The following is a 25,439-nucleotide window of genomic DNA, read 5'->3' on the forward strand; positions in this document are numbered from 1 at the left end:
AGTAAAGCATGGTGGTGGCAGCATCATGCTGTGGGGATGTTTTTCAGCAGCAGGAACTGGGAGACCAGTCAGGATCGAGGGAAAGATGAATGCAGCAATGTACAGAGACATCCTTGATGAAAACCTGTTTCAGAGCGCTCTGGACCTCAGACTGGGGTGAAGGCTCATCTTCCAACAGGACCACGACCCTAAGCACACATTCAAGATAACAAAGGAGTGGCTAAGGGACAACTCTGTGAATGTCCTTGAGGAGCCCAGCAAGTGCCCAGACTTGAACCCGTTTGAAAATCTCTAAGAGATATGAAGATGGCTGTGCACCAACGCTCCCCATCCAACCTGATGGAGCTTGAGAGGTCTTGCAAAGAAGAATGGGAGAAACTGACCAAAAATAGGTGTGCCAAGCTTGTAGCATCATGTTCAAAAAGACTTAAGGCTGTAATTGGTGATTTAATTTAAAAAAACGTTAGTTGACTTAACATTAGCATGCAGAGATGCAGTGCTGGAACAAGGTCATGCAGCGCCCAGGGCAAAAATGCCAAACTGCGCCCTTCCCTTCCCTTAGGGTTAGGGTCAGGTTGCCCCCATTTCTGCCATTAGAATTGCGCTTAGGGCAGCTGTCCCTTCTGCCCACCCCTTGTTCCTGCTCTGCAATGATGCATGCTGATGTGAAATTTAGGCAAAGAGGTTAAAGATCCACTTTAAATGGTGAAAAGAGCAGTAAGGGAAGAAATTCCAGGGAAAAGATAAAACTCTACAAGAGCTGTAAAATCTAATTCTGGAGATTATGGCAGTTTTGGTGTTTTATGTTTTTTTTATTTCAAGGGTACCGTGGGCTTTAAATGGCTCCTGAGTGCTATACATAAGCTCCTTTCATTTCTCTTGGACCTAATTTTCTACCCTAAAATGGCCCCTCAAAATTCTCATTACTTCTCTATATTGCTTTTCCACAGTAATGGTCCCCTCACACGGGCATTCCAATCAGGGCCGCCTGTCTGTTTTACAGGCAGACCTGATTGCAAGCTTCATGTAGCTCTATGGACAGGCTCATGTAAACGGACTTGTCTGTTCACACTCGCCTACTTCATGGTCCATCGAGATCCAGAAGAATGAAAAAGGACTGCATCACTCTGTTTTTCTGGTCCTAAATGTGAAGCATGATGTAAACAGAGAGCGGAGCCCATAGTGCTATTACAGGTCTGCCCAGGTTCTCTGGACACAAACTGAATGGGCAAGGATGTACAAAAAACTGACATCTGTCCCATTCGGCTCAAATTCAGCAGGGGATCTGCTCCATGTAAAAGGAGCCAAAAAATAAAGGCAGTGAAAATGAACAGTGAAGAAATTGTGATCTAATACACTAAAAAAGGAAAAGAACACAAATAGAACACTAAGTAAACTAAACTACCATTTAACCTCCCTGGCGGTATGATTATGTCAGGAATTACATACCAAAAGCGGTACAATTTTTTTCATGAAATTTGGCGTTATGTATTATAGGCCTACAATTCTTAGTAATTACTGACTTAAACCTGACCAAAACAAGACTCTAGTAGACATCCCAGATGTGATAAATTTGAAACACAAACACGTGAATTATAATCGAATCAATAATATTATTTTATTATTTAATATATAATATATTTAATAAAATTATATTATTGATTAGATTATAATTCATGCATTATATATTATATATAGATATATGTGTGTGTGCATATATATATATATATATATGCATACATATATATATGTATATATGCATATATATATACCGGTGTATATATATATATATATATATATATATATATGCATATATAATATAAAATGTGTTTTGTGTTTTGTGCAACGTTTTTTTTTTTTTTTTTTTTTTTTTTTGAATTTCCCTCCCTAGTTCCGCTCCCATGCAGCATTGCTGCTGCAGGGAACGGAACTAGGAAGTGATCAGAGCGACGGAGACCGACGGAGGAGCGGCGGGACTCTCGGCTGGCGGTCACAGCAATGAGAGATCATCGCTGGATCGCCAGGATAAGGTAAGAGAACACCGCTGCGCTCTCTGCAATCCACCCCGAGCGTGACTCGGGGTTACCGCTCCTGCAATGAAAAATCAACCCCGAGTCACGCTCGGGATTACCGCTAAGGCGGTTAATAATATTAAACATGTTTTATTTACCTTCTCCGTGCAGTGGTTTTGCAGAGAGCAGCCTAGATCTTCCTCTTCTCTGGTCCCACCTCCGTACTTCAGCCCCTCTTTCCTGACGAATACCCCCACAGCAAGCAGCTTGCTATGGGGGCACCTGACCCGCGAGCCACAGCTCTGTGTGTCCATTCAGACGCGGAACCGTGGCTAAGCCCAGCCCCCTCTCTTTTCTCATTGGCTCACTGACTTTGATTGACAGCAGCGGTAGCCAAAGGCGCTCCACCCCCTCTCTCTCCTGATTGGCTAACTGACTTTGGCAGCTGTGGGAGCAAACGGTGCCGCAGCTGTGTCCTAACCAATCAGGAGGGAGAGTCCTGGATGGCCAAGGGACTCGTGGACATCGATGGACAGAGATGGGGCACAGGTAAGTATTAGGGGGTGCTGGGAAGGCTGTTACACACAGAAGGTTTTTTATCCAAATGCATAGAATGCATTAGGATAAAAAAACTTCTGACTTTACAATCACTTTAACTCTTCCATACTTTCTCCACAAGCGAAAAAAAAAAATGGTTGGAGGTATTCGTTAAACAGGAGGTCGTTTTTTCATGAGTTTCACAAATTTCTTTAATTAAGCAACTCAGAAATTGTACAATATACTCTTTATATGGATTTATACAGTGAAAAAAACAACCCTTCATTCTGCTCCTTTTTTAATGATAATGAATTTGTGATGTCTGCCTTTATTTTATATATATATTTTTTTAGGTTTTAGATGATATATTAGGTTGACAACAATAGAAAGAGAAATTAAAATGAGCTGTGTATGTCTTTTCAGTGGCTGGAATGTATAATACAGCCAAGCATGTGAATGTGTTTTGCCTCTGATATTTGGCCGGTCTTAAAATATCTTCCACTCCTGGGGTGTAGGCGGTGGAGAACTCCGAGACACAGGCTCAGTCTGCAATAAACTTTACAAAAGTTTTTTTTTCTATAAAATCGTCAGGACGCTGTGCACAAGAAGCCAAAGGTTAGTTTTGTTTATATTGTCTGCAATTACTTTGCATGCATAATACATAATAATTTGTAGCTCTTTAGGCTGATAAAGGCAGCTGCAGTGAAAAGTGATATAGTGTCTGTGTTAGTGGGTCAGTCTAGCAAGTTCCACATTTGTTTTTCTACATTTATATGCTGGGTGTACTGTATACTGTACATCCTCTAGAATTGTCTGGTCATACATAGTGAGTGTTAAATATGTTAATCCTCCACTGAACGGCAATAGGTGGCCTTATATACAGTAATTTGTTGATCTTTACCTAACTGTGTGATTTTGACAGGATCAGATAAAGATGAGGAGGCCTGTAGACCTTTGGAAATGACATCAGAAATGTATTTTAAGGTCCAATTCATATCTCAATGTTTTAGGGTTTATGTGGTGTGCATTTTGGGTGCATTGCCGATGGGGCTGTTTCTTTGATGCATTTGCTAGTTTTAAGATACTTGCAATGCAAGGTTCCGCAACACACAAAATCGCACACAAAAGTATAGAGCCTGTGTTTGATTTTTTTTTTTTAGCTGTTCCACAATTCTGACTTTTGGTAAGAACGCATTAAAAGTGTGCAGCTGTGTTTTAATAAGTTTGGGTGTTATACATAGAAAACGCTTTATGCAGTGCCATCTTAAGAGCATTATAGGCCCTCGGGCAATGCAGTGCACTTTGGCCCTGCCTACACAATCACCCAAGAGAATAAAAATGCTAATTATCGATAAGGCAATATTTATTGGTACAGCAGTACCAGGCAAATGACAGCTTCCAAGTTGGATGGCCGGGTCCGGTGAACACACACACGGACAGGAGTCAGACTCGACTGTCCTGTGTGTGCCTGTTTCCATTAAGGCGGACAGGCATTCCTGCAGTTGTGGGCTCCCCCTCCACGGCCCAAGTGGCCTAACAGCAGCGCAGGGCCAACAGACGCTTGCCCACCTGCTGAGTTTGGCGGCGGCATGCACACGGGAATCGGACTAATGCTTGGCTGGGGCTGGGTCACTGGGCAGGTGGGGCCCCCCAGCAACTGCCCAGCGTGCCCATTCGGTAAGATGGCCCTGGCTTTATGAATATGGAGTCAGTTTGTCAGTGTATAGTAAATTATTCACTATAGTGAATATGGTTAGTTTGTTCTCAGTTGAGTTCATGATTATGTACTATCACTACTCATAATTTTTAAAATAGGACTACAGAGGAATAAAACTGTGAAACTTGCACATTTATTTGCCAGAAAATAATTGCTCAGGTATGTAAAGGATGGCTAGACCTATAATTTTCTATTTACATCGGATTACTGAAGGAATATGGGACATCCATTTTCTGCAATAAACAATTCATTTTTTTCCCATTACATGGATATTTACAGACTTAAAAAAATAACTCCACTTTTATGAGAAAAATATAGCAAATTAAAAAAATAATAAAACATATATAATCGCCACACACGTCATATTGTAATTTAATGTCGTTCAAAATGAATTCCTTTACTTTTTAATCTGCAGCGGTATCGTTTTCTGGAAAATACTATGAAATATGGCACCTTAAAGGCATTCTGTACACAGATGGTGTAAAAATGCCTCCAGAAATGTAATTTACTGCACATGTAAATGGCTCACTGATTTTTCCAGAAGTCTGCACTAAGGGGCAAGTCACTGTGTTTTTTTTTTTTAACAAAAGTGGAAGCATCTTTAATATATATATATATATATATATATATATATATATATGTAGCAGAATTCCCAGCCATTGTGCTGGATGTGGGTCCACACATTTAAGCATGTTCTCCAAGTGTGAGCACTGAGACAATGACCAGTCCAGTATCTTTGGGTTTTCATATTTATTTAGTAACTTGGATAGGAGAAGGGATTAGTGGGATACTCCTTTGGCTCAACTATACACAATTTTCTGGGGACAGCTGAAAAAGGTCTGTTGGCGCTGACTTGATGCTGGCTTGATGCTGGTCAACGCCGATTAACGCTGGTTAACACTGGCCTGCTGCCCGTTACCACTGAACTGACTTCTGATCACCTCCTTGTGACTCAAAGTCCTTTTGAAGCTCCCTTTGGCACTCCTTGCTGAGGTAGCTACTTTATTACTGCTGCACTGCTAAACACTGGTACGCTTCAGGGCCCGAACCGGCACCCTCTTTCACACACTTATCTTCAGGGCTTAGACACTGACACCCCCTTTTCTAAGCCTTCTCTACTGGTTAGCTGGCTCCCGGATCCCTCTGACCTTCTGGAGTGGTCCCCTCTACTAGGCAGCCCCCTGGGCAGTTTTCAGTACTCATGAAACTGCTTTCCTGGAAACCTCTGCCCCGCACCTCCACTTGGTCCTCAGCACACTGGATCCCTCTCTGCAGCTCAGCTCAACCTTCCGTCCTCCAGGCCGACTGCCCAGGACATTTTCCTCACGCTGACAGGAGGAGAGACAGCCATCACCCTCCTCCTTGGACTCTGCTTCCCGCCAAAGACGCCCTGTCATGTGCCCCCCTCAGACTTATACCCCATCCCAGGATGCATTGCGGCAGATTCTGCCCTCTGAGATAGATACAAGCCCTGGTGTGCTATTGGTCAGGTTTCCTCCACTGTCCAATAGGAGCACTCATTGGACATAGTGGGGAGACTCCCCAAGCTCAACAGGCACACCTGGAAACACATGACAGTCTAGCTTAACAATCAGGCCCCCCTGATAAGCAGACAGTGCCTCCCTTATGATTTTCCTAGCACCTACCTAGGAGAGTGCTACACATATATATATATATATATATATATATATATATATATATATATATATATATATATATATATATATATATATATATATATATACAGTGCCTTGCGAAAGTATTCGGCCCCCTTGAACTTTGCGACCTTTTGCCACATTTCAGGCTTCAAACATAAAGATATAAAACTGTAATGTTTTGTGAAGAATCAACAAGTGGGACACAATCATGAAGTGAAACAAAATTTATTGGAAATTTCAAACTTTTTTAACAAATAAAAAACTGAAAAATTGGGCGTGCAAAATTATTCAGCCCCCTTAAGTTAATACTTTGTAGCGCCACCTTTTGCTGCGATTACAGCTGTAAGTCGCTTGGGGTATGTCTCTATCAGTTTTGCACATTGAGAGACTGAAGTTTTTTCCCATTCCTCCTTGCAAAACAGCTCAGTGAGGTTGGATGGAGAGCGTTTTGTGAATAGCAGTTTTCAGTTCTTTCCACAGATTCTCGATTGGATTCAGGTCTGGACTTTGACTTGGCCATTCTAACACCTGGATATGTTTATTTGTGAACCATTCCATTGTAGATTTTGCTTTATGTTTTGGATCATTGTCTTGTTGGAAGACAAATCTCCGTCTCAGTCTCAGGTCTTTTGCAGACTCCATCAGGTTTTCTTCCAGAATGGTCCTGTATTTGGCTCCATCCATCTTCCCATCAATTTTAACCATCTTCCCTGTCCCTGCTGAAGAAAAGCAGGCCCAAACCATGATGCTGCCACCACCATGTTTGACAGTGGGGATGGTGTGTTCAGGGTGATGAGCTGTGTTGCTTTTACGCCAAACATAACGTTTTGCATTGTTGCCAAAAAGTTCGATTTTGGTTTCATCTGACCAGAGCACCTTCTTGCACATGTTTGGTGTGTCTCCCAGGTGACTTGTGGCAAACTTTAGACAACACTTTTTATGGATATCTTTAAGAAATGGCTTTCTTCTTGCCACTCTTCCATAAAGGCCAGCTTTGTGCAGTATACGACTGATTGTTGTCCTATGGACAGAGTCTCCCACCTCAGCTGTAGATCTCTGCAGTTCATCCAGAGTGATCATGGGCCTCTTGGCTGCATTTCTGATCAGTCTTCTCCTTGTATGAGCTGAAAGTTTAGAGGGACGGCCAGGTCTTCGTAGATTTGCAGTAGTCTGATACTCCTTCCATTTCAATATTATCGCTTGCACAGTGCTCCTTGGGATGTTTAAAGCTTGGGAAATCTTTTTGTATCCAAATCCGGCTTTAAACTTCTCCACAACACTATCTCGGACCTGCCTGGTGTGTTCCTTGTTCTTCATAATGCTCTCTGCACTTTAAATGGACCTCTGAGACTATCACAGTGCAGGTGCATTTATATGGAGACTTAATTACACACAGGTGGATTCTATTTATCATCATTAGTCATTTAGGTCAACATTGGATCATTCAGAGATCCTCACTGAACTTCTGGAGTTTGCTGCACTGAAAGTAAAGGGGCTGAATAATTTTGAACGCCCAATTTTTCCGTTTTTTATTTGTTAACAAAGTTTGAAATATCCAATAAATTTCGTTACACTTCATGATTGTGTCCCACTTGTTGTTGATTCTTCACAAAAAATTACAGTTTTATATCTTTATGTTTGAAGCCTGAAATGTGGCAAAAGGTCGCAAAGTTCAAGGGGGCCAAATACTTTCGCAAGGCACTGTATATATACAGTATCTCATAAAAGTGAGTACACCCCTCACGTTTTTGTAAATATTTTATTCTACCTTTTCATGTAACAACACTGAAGAAATGACACTTTGTTACAATGTAAAGTAGTGAGTGTACAGCTTGTATAACAGTGTAAATTTGCTGTCCCCTCAAAATATCTCAACACACAGCCATTAAGGTCTAAACCGCTGGCAACAAAATTGAGTACACCCCTAAGTAAAAATGTCCAAATTGGGCCCAAAGTGTCAATAGTTTGTGTGGCCACCCTGATTTTCTAGCACTGCCTTGGCATGGAGTTCACCAGAGCTTCACAGGTTGCCACTGAAGTCCTCTTCCACTCCTGCATGATGACATCGCGGAGCTGGTGGATGTTAGAGACCTTGCACTCCTCCACCTTCTGTTTGAGGATGCCCCACGGATGCTCAATAGGGTTTAGGTCTGGAGACATGCTTGGCCAGTCCATCAGCTTTACCCTCAGCTTCCTTAGCAAGGCAGTGGTCGTCTTGGAGGTGTGTTTGGGGTTGTTATCATGTTGGAATACTGCCCTGCGGCCCAGTCTCGGAAGAGAGGGGATCATGCTCTGCTTCAGTATGCAAAGTGTCATTTCTTCAGTGTTGTCACATGAAAAGATATAATACAATATTTACAAAAATGTGAGGGGTGTACTCACTTTTGTGAGATACTGAGTGTGTGTGTAAAGATATATATATATATATATATATATATACACTCACACACAATTTATATGACAGCAAACCAGGAATCTTCCTTGCAGGGTGTGTCTGCTGTACACACAGAGGTAGGATGCATGCATGTATTCTATGTCATGCATGTGAGTCTAGTATTCTGTAAGCAAGGTGCAGCCCTTTTACTGTTGTAAGAGACATAGTATAAAAAACAGTTATTGGTGATTACTTTCTGAACATGCTCATTGCTTGGCTGATTTCACGTTTGTCATTGACCTCAAACAAGCATGCATGTTAGGAAAGCCGAAGACAGAAGGCCTTGCCTGCATTGCCTGGCTTAGTGATTCAAAGTAGTTAGGAAACACACTATAATGTCCTTATAAGCGAGCCTTAGGGCTCTTTCACACAGAGCAGCTTTGCTCCGATCAGCAAGGGATCCTTGCGTGGATCTCCTGCTGAATCAGAGCCCAACGGTACAGAATTCTTTTTTTCTTTTTTACATCTGTGCAGTTCAGCTTGTCATGTTTAGGCCCAGAAAAACAGACTTGAACAGATTTGGAAGTAGATGGACGTAAACAGACAATAGTCCGTTTACACCTGCCTGTCCATAGAGCTCCCAATCAGGCCTGCCTGAAAAGCGTGCCCCTAACATCTAACTGCGGACACAATCTACCCTTGCAGTGGGCCCCAACACACTGCAAGTGTTAAATTCTCGTTAGCGTGGAGCTGGAAAGGCTGCATTACTTACCTTGCATGTCATTCCAGTTGGCCCAACTTTCTCTCCTTCTTTCCGGTGCTCCGGGCTGTCCCTTGGCAGCATTACATACATTGCAGGGCTAATGACTCTGCATTGTACATTAATGAGGTAGGAGTGCGACCGAGGCTGGGAGCACCTTAGAGAGAAGGTTTTGTGGGACCTTTTACACTGCTGAAGAGAGAATACTAGAGAGATGAATAAGATAAGCATTATTAATTATTCCTGCACCCTTAAATTGAGTAGTTAATCCTTGCAGTGTGGAGGGTCCCACAGCAAGAGTAGATTTTGTCTAATTCCTGGAGTTAGGCTTCAAAGCTGAACTATAGGTAGATATATGTGGTGCAAATTAATGGTTGAACAATGCTGCCCATCTCACTGAGGACATCTAGAAGCAGAAAAAAAGTACAGCATGGGAAATTTCTAGATTGAAGGCGAATATCGTAACAAAAGCTTTTTGTTATTTTATCTTTTAATGGGCTTTTCATTTTCATCCTGTTTTTGTCTGGAGTTCTGGTTTAAATTCAAGCAGTGTAGGTACCTGAATTTGACTTGGTATCAGCCTCTTGCAGTCTAATGTACACTCTATTTTTCGGAGCTCTGAAAGGGGGAGGGTAAGCAGGACAAGGAGCCAATTAGATGTGTTACAGTGCAAGGAGTGTGTGCTTTTCTCCTGTGGATCAGAGGTAAAATGTCAGGCTTCTGCAGCTTTCAGCCCGTACCTGCATACAGGCTGTCAGTTACAAAGTTGTGGGGCTTGTGAATGAACTATGAGAGCGCGTATCAGCATCCTTGCAGTTCATTCAGAACTACAAGCTGTCAGCCACAGTACTTGTATTCTTTTATTCACAGGAAACTATGAATGAAAGATGTGGCTGTGTAGGTGGAGCCACACACGGTTGCGCTGTTGTTGAATTGTGACATCAGATGCAGGGAGAAGATCCCCCACCCACTGTCACACTAAGGGGATGGTCGGGGGACAGGCTGCAGAAGCTGGAACATGTTGCATGTTCCACCCTGAATAAAAGTGGAATATGTAACGTGTTCCGTAGGGTGAACATAGCTTATAAAACAAATAAATACAATATACCTACCTTTCAATTTATCAGCAGCATAAAGATTAAAACAGTTTATATTTATTGAGAGAGTTTAGTTCTGCTTTGAAAAACAACATAGTAAATGTATTGCGCTTGTTTTTGTATTTGGTGCTCTTATCCCAGGGGTAGTATTAATTGGGGGCAAGGAATTTAGTAGCCTTCACTTTCTGGAATAAGTTTTGTTCCCAACCCCCCCAGTGAGACACAGTAAGATTCTATGCAACTTTTCCTGTGATCTTGCAGCCTTTAAAGGAGATCTCTACCTGGAAGGCACTGGTAACATAACCTTCCCAGGGTACATTTGTGGGGCCCTAGCTACATGACCTGTACCTCAATCAACCAGGAAATTGAATCCAATCGCATATATTCGATTTACAAAATAATTTTCTGATGTATTAGGAGATTCATGCAGAGCTCAACGCACATGGGATTTTTAAGGTAATAGGGAAAAGGTCAGCTTTAAATCTTGGATTTACAGTGGAAGTCAAGAACACAACTAGTAAATGAGGATTAACAGTTACACAGTTGCCTAGATCCCCTATGGGCCCTGTCGCAGTTTTGTTGTCTGCACCCCTGTGCCCTTATCATCACACTAGTGGTGGAACTACCAGGGTCACAAAGGTTGCACTTGCGATCAGGCCCTGGCATTCTGCCACTGTGGGAGGGGGCCCCAGGAGGGCAGGAAGGTGGCGGATCTGTGCGTAAAAACCAAGCACTTTTCTCCTCTCCATATGTACATGGCATGAGAAGAGTGCTATGGCTGTGCTGTAGTGTAGGTTCGGAACTTCTTCTACTACAGCTGCAGAGGACGGGTCCAGTGGTGGCAGTGTGGCAGTCCCGATCCCCAGCTAGGTAAATAGTGGCAAAGGTGGCCTTAGTGGAGGAGGACGTGGTGTCCGATCTTGGAGCTCGAGCTGATGTTTATTGTGCAGACTGGATGACTCCTCCCCCTCCTCCCTGCACTCACTGCAAAGACGGCCACCTGCTGTAGAAGGTGACACCGACAAGGAGCCAGTAATCCACAGGTAAATTTACCATACCAGGAAAACGTTGGGGCTGTGGCAGGAAGAGGGAATAAGGTGGCCGTGAGGTGAAGTGAGTGGTCTTCCTAACACTGACATGATGGGAACAGGCTGATCCACTTGGCAGGGATCAATAACAGCCATCACCCCTCAGGGCTCTCTGTAGGGGGCACTGTGGAGATATCCTCCACAGTGCCTCCAGACTAACCCTTTACATACTCTGAGAAGAAGAAGACAGACTCAAAATGGAACTATGTTGAAAAGGAAGGGGCACCCACGTCCCGATATGTATAAATGGAGATAGAGAAAAGGAAGGGGGCGCAAAAAAAGGGGGGGGGCTTTCTAGAGGGGTACCGTCATTAGACCAATAAGTCAAAAACATTTTTACATACTCTGCCAGAGTGCCCCCTTACATCTTAGAGTGCCCCTTTGCATCCTCCAGGGTGCCCCTTTACAGCCTCCTCGAGAGCACCCCCTTAGTACAGTAGTACTAAGGGCGCATTCTGGAGTAGAATGTAAGGGGGCCCTCTGGAGTATGTCAAGGGGTTCTGTGGAGGTACTAAGGGGGCACTCTGGCTGAGGATGTAAGGGGGCACTCTAAAGGATCTAAGGGGGCACTCAGGGATCTAAGGGGGCACTCTTGAGGTACTAAGTTAGTACCACCAGCGTGCCCCCTTTCACCCTCCAAGTGCAACCTCAGGGGCACTCTGGCGGATGTAAGGGGGCACTCTAAAGCATTTAAGGTTGAACTTTGGAGACACTGATGTATAGGGGCACTCTGGGGGCACTGATGTTTGGCAACATGACACGGGAGTAAAAGGGCCCTAGGTCAGCGGAAAGGGCCCGGGCTCGGGGGGGGGGGGTCAGGTGAGCCCTTCATGGTTTTTTTTACACCGGGCCCTGAAGATTCTAGTTATGCCTCTGCTGCACACCATAATGTGGATTGCCTTTTTTTTTCATAGTGTTGGGTAGAATTTCGGTCATTGACCTTTGAGTGTGTTATGCTGTACAACTGCATCAAATACAGTGCTTACATATCAATGCAAGTTACGTAGTTGTCGCTTAGAAGTCTGGCATTACTTAGGGTTACCAGGTCAGCTCTGTAAATCTTGACACGCTTGGTTAGACATGCTGACGGCTTATAGTGTGTTTCTTCTTCCAAGCACAGCATAAATTGTTGATATACAGCAAATTCTCAAAATTCAGATTTACACATCATTTATTTGTCTTTTACTTTAAACTTCCATGTTGTCCCCCATAGAAAACAAACACCAAATACAGTGCTGCTTAATAGTCAGTGGTGCAAGTAAAATATATTTTAACTGCATCTGATGGAATCATAGATGACAGCACATAGAATGAAAAATGGGAATTTCAGTAACCAAAAACCACATAATAACTTACAACGTAGATGCATAGTATTTTTTATAGCAAATCTGTACTTTGCCTACACAAAGCCTAGGCTTACTATATAGCAGACACTATTAAGCTTCCAAAAATCTGGTATATGGTAGAACATGTAACACTTCCCCCACTAGGAGTCTGAGGTTGCATTCTCCAGGCCTGAACATAGTCACGTGTGCCAGCAGGGCAGAGCGCTAGCCTTTAGGGCAAGCCATGCACACATAGATGTCTCTCGTTCAGTCCATGGGCTGAATAAGGGAAACATCTAAGCAAATAGATTCCTCCATCCACGCTAAACACTCCTGGCTATTGTAGTATTCAGACAGCCGCAACACCCCTAGCTGCTTAAATACCTGAACAGTGATTGCATCTAATAGGAATTTGTCCCTGTTTGCCTGATAATTTTCTACCCAGCTCCTTTGCTCTATTTTTCAAAATTTATCGACAGGTGCCACTATGGCTCCAATTTCATCCAATTTAGGAAAGGAAATAAATAAAAAGAAAAAGAGGAAAAAAAACAGGAAAGAAAGGGTCAGTCAGGAATTCATTAGGTTACAGATAAACATGGATCCCATGTCGCATCGAATTTCTTAGGCTCCGTTCACATGTTAGCGTATGGATCACGGGCAGAACTCCCGCGATTCCGCCCGCGATCCGGAGATTATTGCAAATCGCGGGACGCCTGCGATGTTGCCGCGATTTCCGCCTGCCGAATCGCGGTAACATCGCGCAAAAAAAACCGCGGGACGCAATACGCTCCAAATAAGCTCTTGTACTTTTTTGGGCGTAATGCGTCCCGCGATTTTTTTTTGCACGATGTTACCGCGATTCGGCAGGCGGAAATCGCGGCAACATCGCTCAGCGTTTGGGGGGCTATTGCAAATCAACGGGCAACGCACAGGCGTCTCCGGATCGCGGGTGGAATCGCGGCGGTTCTGCCCGCGATCCATACGCTAACATGTGAACGGAGCCTTAACATTCACTAAATGTATCAAAATAAATATGCAAATCCAGAATCTGGTGACTACCAGGCACTGCCACTAAACATGATACATTGTACCCATCTGGCCACAACGCCTAAAGCAAGTGGGGGATACAGATGGGTGCATCTTCACAACTCTGGTCGGGACTAAATACCAACTTAGGAGCGTTTTATAATTTGCTTCAATCAATGTTGTATTAATGGATAATTTGCATAATGCAAAGGCAATATATTGCCAGTCAGATAATTCAAAAGGGGTATTCAAATTCTGTTCCCACTGATACATGTAAGGGAGTTTAGTAGTCGGATCAGTAAGAGTGGCGTATACCATAGATATCCGTCCCCATAGGAGGCCTTTCGTTTGACAAGATAGTTCAAAATTTGTAAGTGTAAGGGGTCTCTGTAGAAAATAAATGTAGATCTTTAAAAGAGATAAGCTGATTATATCACAACATTTCACTAGAGGGCATTTGTAACGTGTCTTTAAAATATTGTAAAGAGTGTGGTTGGTCGCCATCGGGGTAGTCATCTATCCTAAAAAGCCCCTTATTAAGCCACCATAGAAATGGCATCGGAGAATTCAGGATTGCAAAACAAGGGGGGTTTGTGGTTGAGTGTGTGGAAATGACAGGGGTTTCCGATGTTCCACTCCATCCCAAACTGCTAAGGAATGGGACAGGGTGTGACATAAAATAGGAGGGTGAAGACAGCTAGCAAGTCACATTAGAGAACCCGATGGCAAAAGGGTTGCACGAGAGAGCTTCAATAGAGATCCAAAGGGGCGTGGATCCCTTGGCTGTTGTATAGAAAAGCTGAGTTATTTTAGCAGCTTGACAATAAGCCTGTTAGTTAGAGAGGCCAAGCCCACCACTCGGTTTCGAGACATATAACTTCAATTTATTTATTCTGGGATTTTATTGCCCCAAATAAAGCGAAGAATTTCCGATTGTAAATGCTGCAGATCCCCCTTCGGGACAGCAATCGGTATGGTTCAAAAATAATCAAATATTCTGGGTAGAAATGTAATTTTAATAGAGTTGATTCTGCCAAACCAAGATAAGGGATAGTCTGCCCACCATTAAAGATCTTCTCGAAGTCGACGAAAAAGTGCAGGATAATTAGCCCGATAGTGTGTTGATTGAAGGAGTCAATTGAATACCTAAATAGGGAAGTGAGTTTAATGCCCATTGAAAGCTATAGGTGTTGCTTAAGGTCAGCGCCATCGCGGGAGGTAAAGAAATATTAAGGGCTGTTGTTTTTTGGGCGTTCAGAGAAAATCCCAAGAGTTGGGAAAATTGGTGTAACAAAAGTCAGTAAATTAGGTAGGGTAGTTTGAGGGTTAGAGACATACATGAGGACATCATCAGCAAACAAGGAGCATTTATGTTCCTGTTGCCCACAACATATGCCATGTATACTAGGATGGGATCGAATTGCTATAGCGAAGGGTTCAATCGCCAATGCAAATATTAATGGAGAAAGTGGGCAACCCTGTCACGTTCCACGTCGGATAGGAAACGAGATCGACCTAAAACCCCTAATGGAAACCTAGGCTGACAGATTGCTATAAAGCATTTTCAATAGTGAAATAAAAGTGAAACCAAAGCCAAAGGTCTCTAGAGTGGTAAATAAATAGTCCTAATTTAGGCTATCAAAGGCCTTATGAAATGAGTAGTAATTCCCTAGATCAGGGTTTCTCAACTCCGGTCCTCAGGGCACACTAACAGGCCATATTTTAAGTATTACCTTGGGGAGATGCAGACTAGAATACTGCAATCACTGAGCAGCAAATTATATCACCTGTGATGTATTTCAGTTTTCATGCAAACCTGGCCTGTAAGTGTGCCCTAAATACTGGAGTTGAGAAACACTGCCCTAGATAAGGGAGTATCCCATTTGGAGCGTACTGCCGAAATCAATGCTTTAAACGAACGGATCTGATCCAACGTTTGGCTTCGTTTATAAAGCCAGATTGATCTTTATGAATATATTGCACTAGAAATGTACCAAAACGGAAAGCTAGAAGTTTTGTCAGAATTTTGAGGTCACAATTAATCAGTGAAATAGGGCAGTAATTAATGATGTCAGTGAAGTCTTTATTCGGTTTGGGTATGACGTCAATGAAGGCCCTATTTTCATCAAAAGGAACCTCTCCACCGTCAACGCAAGGAATTAAAATAGGGAGACATATGTGGAGCCAACGGTTTGGAAAATTCTTCAAAATAATTGTTAGGGAGACCGTAGGGACCTGGTAATTTATTTAAGGACAGTGTCTTAATAGTGGTGTAAGTTTCTTCACCTGTAATGGGTTGGTCCATGGGTTCCTTATGTGGTTCCGTGAGAGACAGTAAAGATAAGGTACTCAGGAAACTACTAATGGAAGCAGAAACAGGACCATGAGGTGGGTTGTATAGTTTGGTATAAAATTCTTGAAATTCTTAAGAATTTTTGGGGGGATTTTGAGAAAGTTTGTGTCCTTCGAGTCTAATTTTTGGGAGAGCTGTATATGTGTGTTTAGGGGTAAGTTTACATGCTAACAACGAACCCTGTTGGTCACGTAGGTAAAGAATTTATGGTTAGCCCAGCGTAAGTATTTCTCCGCCTTCATAGTAAGGCAAATATTAAGTTCCGTCAGGGCCTGTTCAAGTTTATTCAATAGATCGGGGTGGGGGGAATGTTTGTGTTGGTTAGCTAGGGCTTCGTATTAATTCGTTTTTGCAGTAATCACCTTGTTGCGAGCTTTCTTAAGTCTAGATGACAGCTGAATCAGAAAACCTCAAATAGAAGCTTTGTGTGCCGCCCAGTTGATGGCAGGGTTTGTGTCTTCTGCTTTATTAGTATCAAAATAATTTTTCAAGTGGGTAATAAAATCCAGGCAATAAGATTCCTTACTGAGGATGGATTAATTCAATCGTCAATGAAATTTAGCCAATTTGACCTTCAAATTAAAGAACAATGCAACAATATCAGCACCCAGTGATCTATAGTAAATAAATACTTTAATACTTTATGCTGATGAGCCCAATCCCTGAACATTATGGGAAAATAGTCATACGGTTCCAGTGAAGTTAATTAACTTGGACATGGCAAAGGATAAAAATAGCTGCAAACAGGCAGACTCACCCACCAATGCCTGCATTCATAAATCTTGGGAATCCAGGGGAAATTCCAACAGACCCTCAGAGAGGAAAAGGAAAAAGGATTAGAAACAGAAAAATGAGCAAGAAGAAAAAAGAGTAAAAGATACATGGGTTTAAGAACGTCCAGTATCAAACAGTGTAGCATAGCAATTAAATTGACCAACTGAAAACAGTAAATTTTATTACCATGTAAACAAGGCATATCTCCATTCTAACAGGGGAGATGGATTTTGTGTCCCTGCAAAGCAAAGAATAAAATCCATAACTTCCCTGAGTAAAGGCAGCACACATAATACAGTAAAACACTGGCTAGGCACACAGTATACCCTTTCATCATCCTAGATGTTTAACCCCTTCCCAGCCAGTGTAATTAGTACAGTTACAGAGCATTTTAGCACTAATCACTGTTTTAGCATCACTGGTTGCCACAGAGTGTCAAAAGTGTCAGTTAGTGTTCGACTGTCCACGCAATATTGCAGTCCCCCTATAAGTCGCTGATCACCGACATTACTAGTAAAAAAAAATAAATAAATAAAAATTCCAGTATTTATACCATAGTTTGTAGACGCTATAACTTTTGTGTAAACCAATCAATATATGCTTATTGGGATTTTCTTAACCAAAAATATGTAGGAGAATGCATATTGTCTGAAATTTCTGAAGAAATTTTAAATTTTTTTAATTGCATACATTTTATAGCAGAAAGTAGAAAATATTGTTTTTTTCTTTTCAAAAATATTGGTCTTTTTTTTTGTTTTTTAGCGTAAAAAATAAAAAAAACGCAGTGGCGATTAAATACCACCAAAAGAAAGCTCTATTTGTGGGAAACAAAATGTACAATTTATTTGGGTACAGTGTTGCATGACTGTGCAATTGTTAGTTAAATTAATGCATATAAAAAAAAAATGGCCTGGTCAGGAAAGGGGGGGGGGGTAAATCTTCCGGAGTTCAAGTGGATAAAGTAATTAATTGTAAAGCTTCATTTATTATTTTATTAAAATAAAAAACATGTTATTCTTACCTGCTCTGTGCAATGGTTTTGCACAGAGCAGCACTGATCTTCCTCTTCTCGAGTCCTCTGTCGGTGCTTCTGGCTCCACCCCCCTGCAGGGTTCCCCCATAGCAAGCCGCTTGCTATGGGGCACTCATGTGTGCTCGCTCCTGAGCCTTGCTCTATAAAACACACAGAGCAGGGTTTGGCCCCACCCCTTGCTCCCTCGTCACTGGCTCTGATTGACAGCAGCGAGATGGCTCTTGCGTCTGAGCCAATGAGGAGAGAGGGGGGGGAGGCTGCGAAGGGGAACTGCATGCAGAAAGTTGTTTACCTTACTGTATAGAATGCAGTAAGGTAAAAAAAACCTTGTGCCTTTACAACCACTTTAAGGTAAAAAATGTTTAGGCTCTACATCCACTTTAACCGCTTTCCGACCATACACTGTATACAGTATATACGGTGGCAAGATGGCTCTCCTGGGCCGTTTTGTCCGTTGTGTCCAATCACGACATCCGTTGGAACCCGTGAATGTTCAGGACACAAGCAGAACTGCGGTCTGCCTATTTCAACAAGGCAGACTGCCGTTCTGTCAGTAGGGAAGGCATTGATCCTGTGTTTCTGCAAAGCATTTGTCTGCCACAATATTGCAGTCCTGCTATAAGTCGCTGATTGCCAGCATTACTAGTAAAAAATAAATCAAATAAAAACATCCCATAGTTTGTAGACACTATAACTTTTGTGCAAACCAATCAATATATGCCTATTGGGATTTTTTTTTACCAAAAACGTGTAGCTGAATACATATTGGCCTAAATTGATTAAGAAATTGGATTATTTAAATTTGCTTTATTGGATAGGTTTTATAGCAGAAGTAAAAAATATTATTATTTTTTTTTTTTTTTTGTCTGTCTTTTTTGTTTACAGTGCAAACAATAAAAACCCCAGAGGTGATCAAATACCACCAAAATAAATCTCTATATGTGTGGAAAAAAAAGGACATAAATATTATTTGAGTCGCACCACCGCGCAATTGTCAGTTAAAATAGTGCAGTGCCGTATTGCAAAAAATGGCCTGGTCACGAAGGGGGGCAGCTGAAGTGGTTAATTATTGAAGTTTAACATGTTTACCTGATAAAATAAACAAAATATTTTAAATATTTTATTGTACTCCTGTATAATTAAATAAATGAAATACATTTAAAAACCAATATATTGTAAATTATACATTTCCTACAGGTTACAGTTCTCTCCTTCCTACTGAGCCGAGGGTTTTGCTTCTATTATACTACAAGTACCACTGAGCAAAATATCTCATGGAAAATGTAATTTAGCTCAATGTCCTGTTCCAGTCTGGATCTCATATTTAGAGCCTAAGTGCTCTTTTTCAGCGACACATCTTTCAGCAAGTTTATGATGACAACCTATAATCTTGTTGCATGCCTGAAGTGTAAAATCTATCGGTGTTATATTATAGAAACATAGAAAACATTTAGTCATTCTGTCATTCTATTTTACAGCATGAAGGGCTTTACAAAAATTAAAGCACAGATCCTATCTTACAGTAAAATGGTAATGATTGTTTGGGTCAGTTTTGTTTATTTTTATAGAAGAATCTTTATATATATATATATATATATATATATATATATATATATATATATATATATATATATATATATATATCAGAGCTGCACAATTCTGGTAAAAATGAGAATCACCATTTTTTTCCTTAGAATGAAGATCACGATTCTCTCAAGATTCTCAAAATCTTTTTTATTTTAAAGATATATATATTTTTTTTATTAACCATTTGCAATAAAGCTGTGACTAGGATTACCCCCCCCCCCCCTCCTCTGTCATGGATTACCCCTGGGTACTGCTGTGGGTTTGCTGTTGGTACTGCTGGCTGGTGGGTACTGCTGTGGGTACTGCTGCTGGGTACTGCTGGCTGGTGGGTACTGCTGCGGGTACTGCTGTGGGTAATGCTGGCTGATGGGTACTGCTGGCTGCCGGGTACTGCTGTGGGTACTGCTGGCTGGTGGGTACTGCTGGCTGCCAGGTACTGCTGTGGGTACTACTGGCTGGTGGGTACTGCTGTGGGTACTGATGGCTAATGGGTACTGCTGGCTGGTGGGTACTGCTGTGGGTACTGCTGGTTGGCGGGTACTGCTGTGGGTATTGATGGCTGGTGGGTACTGCTGGCTGGTGGGTACTGCTGGTTGGGGGTTACTGCTGCGGGTACTGCTGGCTGGTGGGTACTGCTGCAAGTACTGCTGGCTGGTGGGTACTGCTTCATGTAGCTCAGCTCTTCTTGATCTCCTCTCACAGGCAGAATCCATTTGATATCACTCCGCCTGTGACAGAACGGAGCTGGAACTACACAGGAAGCATCGGCTCTGTTTTGCCAGCTGAGCTCTGACACAGACAGCCCAGGTGTCAGACAGCTGCAGCCCGCATGCGGGAGACTTGGGATGTCTGGCTACGTGTCATACCCAGACACATAACACTGAGAATCATGAAAATTGGGGATTGAGATCACAAGGGGGGGTGAATTGAGATTGCGATTCTCATATGTTTAATTGTGCAGCTCTAATATATATATATATATATATATATATATATATATATATATATATATATATATTTTTTTTTTTTTTTTTATATATATATACATACACACACATACAGTATCTCACAAACCCCTCACACTTTTGTAAATATTTTATTATAACTTTTCATGTGACAACACTGAAGAAATTACACTTTGCTGCAATGTAAAGTAGGGAGCGTACAGCTTGTATAACAGTGTAAATTTGCCTTGCCCTCAAAATAACTCAACACACAGTCAATAATGTCTAAGCCGCTGGCAACAAAAGTGAGTACACCCCTAAGTGAAAATGTCCTAATTGGGCCCAATTAGCAATTTTCCCTTCCTGATGTCATGTGACTTATTAGTGTTTCAAGGTCTCAGGGGTGAATGGGGAGCAGGTGTGTTCAATTTGGTGTTATCGCTCTCACTCTCTCATACTGGTCACTGGAAGTTCAACATGGCACCTCATGGCAAAGAACTCTCTGAGAATCTGAAAAAAAGAATTGTTTCTCTACATAAAGATGGCCCGCACTATAAGAAGTTTGCCAAGACCCTGAAACTGAGCTGCAGCACAGTGGCCAAGACCATACAGGGGTTTAACAGGACAGGTTCCACTCAGAACAGGCCTCCCCATGGTCGACCAAATAAGTTGAGTACACGTGCTCAGCGTCATATCCAGAGGTTGTCTTTGGGAAATTGACGTATGAGTGCTGTTAGCATTGCTGCAGAGGTTGAATGGGGCAGGCGGTCATCCTGTCAGTGCTCAGACCATACGCCGCACACTGCATCAAATTGGTCTGCATGGTTGTCGTCCCAGAAGAAAGCCTCTTCTAAAGATGATGCACAAGAAAGTCTGCAAACAGTTTGCTCAAGACAAGCAGACTAAAGACATGGATTACTGGAAATAGGTCCTGTGGTCTGATAAGATCAAGATAAAATTATTTGGTTCAGATGGTGTCAAGTGTGAGTGGCGACAACCAGGTTAGGAGTACAAAGGCAAGTGTGTCTTGCCTACAGCCAAGCATGGTGGGGGGAGTATCATGGTTTGGGGCTGCATGAGTGCTGCCGGCACTGGGGAGCATACAGGGAACCATGAATTCCAACATGTACTGTGACATACTGAAGCAAAGCATGATCCCCTCCCTTCGAAGACTGGGCCGCAGGGCAGAATTCCAACATGATAATGACCCCAAACACACCTCCAAGACGACCACTGCCTTGCTAAAGAAGGTGAAGGTAAAGGTGATGGACTGTTCAAGCATGTCTCCAGACCTAAACCCTATTGAGCATCTGTGGGGCATCCTCAAATTCGAGGTGGAGGAGCGCAAGGTCTCTAACATCGACCAGCTCCGTGATGTCGTCATGGAGGAGTGGAAGAGGGCTCTGGTGGCAACCTGTGAAGCTCTGGTGAGCTCCATGCCCAAGAGGGTTAAGGCAGTGCTGGAGAATAATGGTGGCCAAAATAATGACACTTTGGGCCCAATTTGGACATTTTAACAATTTTGTTGCCAGCGGTTTAGACATTAATGACTGTGTGTTGAGTTATTTTAAGGGGACAGCAAATTTGCACTGTCATACAAGCTGTACACTCCCTACATTGAAAGATATAATAAAATATATACAAAGATGTGAGGGGTGTACTCACTTTTGTGAGATACTGTGTATATGTATATATATTTATATATATGGCTATATATTTTACCCATCTATGAAAATGCTGTAAATGTGAGGATGCTTTCAATGAGTAAAAAACTAAAAAAACAGAAAAACAATTCAAATCAAGCTCTCCCTCTCTTCTGGCATCTTCCGAAGCTCTTTAAAACATGCACTAGTCACCCCCATACTTCAAAAGCCTTCCTTGAACCCCCACCAATCTTAACAACCTATCCCCCATCTCCTTGCTCCTCATTTTCTTCAAACTCCTTAAACATCTGGTCTACAACCAACTGAGTGACCACCTCAGTAAGAATAACCTTCTTGATTCCCTTAAGTCTGGACTTCGCCCTCAAGACTCCACATAAACTGCTCTCCTTAAACTCACAAACAACTTACCAACAGCAAAAACCAGTAGACATTATTCTGTACTGCTACTGCTGGACCTTTTTGGCTGTCTTTGATACGGTTGACAACCCCCTCCTCCTAAAAAAACTTTCCTCCATTGGTCTCCATGACTGTGCTTTTCGTTGACTCTCATCTTACCTATCCCACCGCACCTTCAGTGTCACTTACAATTCTACTTTCTCCCCTCCTCTTCCTTTCTCTGTCAGGGTGCCTCAGGGTTCTGTTCTCGCACCTCTCCTATTCTCTATTTACACCTCCTCCCTGGGTCAGCTGATAGCCACCCATGGCTTTCAATATGATTTCTTTGCTGATGACACCCAAATCAATTTTTCTTCCCCTTAGCTTCTCCTCACGCATTACTTATTTACTAACAGACATATCTGTCTGGATGTCACACCACCTCCCGAGCTCATAATATTTCCTCCCCTCACGTGCCTCTTCCCCTGACTTCTCTATCAAAATCAATGATGCAACCATCAAGCCATCCCCATATCCTGGGGTGCTAGGTGTTATCCTGGACTCTGAACTCTCGTTACGGCCCCACATCCAATCACTTTCCAAAGCTTGCCGCCTCAACCTCCAGAACTTCTCCAAAATACGCCCCTCCCTTACCAATGACACTACAAAGCTCTTAATTCCCTCCCTGGCTATCTCTTTCCTCAACTACTGCAACTCCCTCCTCACTGGCTTACCTTAAAATAAGTTTACCCCTATTCAGTCCTCTCAGTGTCTGCTACACCTCTCTGCAAGTACCTCCATTGGCTGCCAATCACCCAACAAATTACATTTGGAAATGTTTCCACTGTTCCAATACTTGGTGTCTGTTGCTGACATCCCAGGTAAGTATAGAAAAACAAAACCCCTACTGATGGGCGGGACTTTAAAGGCAAACAGCACACCAATTACATAATTTAAAATTAATATATTTATTTATACTAAAAGATTCCAATGTAGTAAAAACAAGTACAGGATAAAATCCATGGCTCAAATTACATGCATCTTGTGATGTTATATAAATATATGAGAAATCATGATGTCTCCACTCTACCCTATGCGTTTCAGGTCAGAGCTTTTCTTCAGGGGCATTACGGGGGCGGTATGTGTATTCACAGTTTTTATCAATGAAAGATATAACATTATAATAACAATATAGGCATAACACGGCATGAGACCTTAATTCATGTTCGCTCTAGAGAGATCACCTACCTCTTGAGATGATCGAAACAGTGTGTAGTCGTGTGTGTGGATAAAAGAAAGAGAGGGCAAAATTCTGCCTCTGCCTAGATAGAGAGATCGGCTGAGCCACATAAATGAATATGTTACATTTAAAATTCTAACCCAACAAAGCCATCCACAACTCAGCCCCCAGCTACATCACTAACCTAGTCTCAAAATACCAAACAAATCGTTTTCTTCGTTCCTTCCAAGACCACTTTCTCTCTAGTACCCTTGTCATCTCCTCCCATGCTCACTTCCAGGACTTCTCCCGAGCCTCTCCTATCCTTTGTAATTCCCTACCCCAATCTGTCCAACTATCTCCTACTCTTTAGGTAATCCCTGAAAACTTTTCTCTTCAGTTAAGCCTATCCTGCCTCCATCTAACAACTGCACTTATGTTTTCTCTGGCTCATCTCCCACAGTTATTACCTTCTGTATCACTTGACCCTCCATTTTAGATTGTAAACTCCAATGAGCAAGGCCATTCATGTGTTATTGAATTGTATTGTAACTGTACTGGTTTCCATAGTGTTGTAAAGCGCTGCACAATCTGTTGACGCTATAGGAACTCTGTATGGTAATAATAATATGGTGTGTTCATCTGTTGCCTTTAAAACATCAATTCTCCTAGGAATACTTACACAACGTTTTATAAGGAATTTGGCAGGTAGGTTGCTCCAGACATCTAGAAGAACTAACAACAGTTCTGTGGACGGTAGTCCATAGTACACTGTATTCAGGCAGTCTTGGCTGCTTATGTCTCTTCAGGTAACCCCAGAAAGAATATGTCACATTTGGGCTAAATCCACAGCACCTGCTGACACTTTTTCTGTACACCACTCAGTTCAAAACTCTGGTCAGATTTTTAGTGCTGTCATGGTTCTGTTACAGGGATGTACCTTTATGTCCTGCTGAAAATGCAACATGGGAAGTGAGAGAAAATCTGCAACAGGAAAATAGACAAAATTAAAAAGCATTACAAATCTGCTGAAGACAAAAATTTTTATTTGTCTGTGTTTCTGTTGGAGAGCTCCCCTCACGTCATGTCTGTTAAAACACAGTCAGGAAGACAGGAAGTGGAGGTAAATCTCTATAATGGCATCTGGGATAGCAGTACCTAAACCTACCCCATTCTACCCAAAATTAAAACATTTTTTGGCTGGATGCACACTTTACAAATGCAAAAGCTGAGGCTAACATTAGTGAAGCTGCTTGTTAAAAAGATGAGCAGCTCCAGAGAGATAAAGGAGGGCTTAAGTTATAATCCTATTTTCTTGTAAAAGTTGATCTTTTTCCCACCCACCTCCTGTGCCTTCCTACTGATCCTTTAAATTTATTCATGGCTCAGAAGGTGGATGGTAGTGAATGAATGACTTCAGCTGCCTATATCTTTGAATCTTCAGATTGTTCATTATTTTAGTGAGGTTTCTCTCTGGTCATGTATTTTGCATCAAATGCTCTGTTTGAAATAACCAAGTTTGTGATTGATTTATTTTTAAGTATTTGGAAACGCAATTGCCAAAATCTCATTTATAAATTCTCATTATAGCATTACCACGTGAATGTAGTATTAAAGCCTAAGTTTACCTACAAAAAAAAAAAAAAAACCAACAAAATAAGCACAATTGCCTATGTCCCTTGTGCTTCTGTTTTCTAATCCAGAAGTAATCCCCCCCCCCCACAACCGTATTTTCCAGGGCGGTGGGGGCTAACAGAACTGAGGCTCTCATTTTAAGTGTGTATCCGCCCAGCTTACCAACCACCCATTCATAGAAGCCATTTGTATCAGTTGTGGATATTTTTTAACTGATTCATGACAAATGTTCCCATACATGTGTAATAATATCTCTCACCC

At 42.1% G+C, this 25,439-nt stretch overlaps 1 protein-coding gene across 2 annotated transcripts in view; it reads left to right on the forward strand.

Annotated features, from left to right (window-relative positions):
- The first annotated feature begins 3,004 nt into the window (after positions 1-3,004).
- Positions 3,005-25,439, forward strand: part of SGCG (sarcoglycan gamma) — a 300,854-nt gene continuing 278,419 nt past the window's right edge. The window contains exon 1 of one of the 2 annotated variants that reach the window (XM_082246683.1): positions 3,005-3,164. The gene's annotated coding sequence lies outside the window, so the exon portion shown is untranslated. The remainder of the gene's footprint in view (positions 3,165-25,439) is intronic. The other variant, XM_082246684.1, reaches the window with a different exon arrangement.

Source organism: Pelophylax lessonae (assembly GCF_965119305.1).
Source record: "Pelophylax lessonae genome assembly, chromosome: 2".
Classification (NCBI taxonomy): Eukaryota; Metazoa; Chordata; class Amphibia; order Anura; family Ranidae; genus Pelophylax; species Pelophylax lessonae.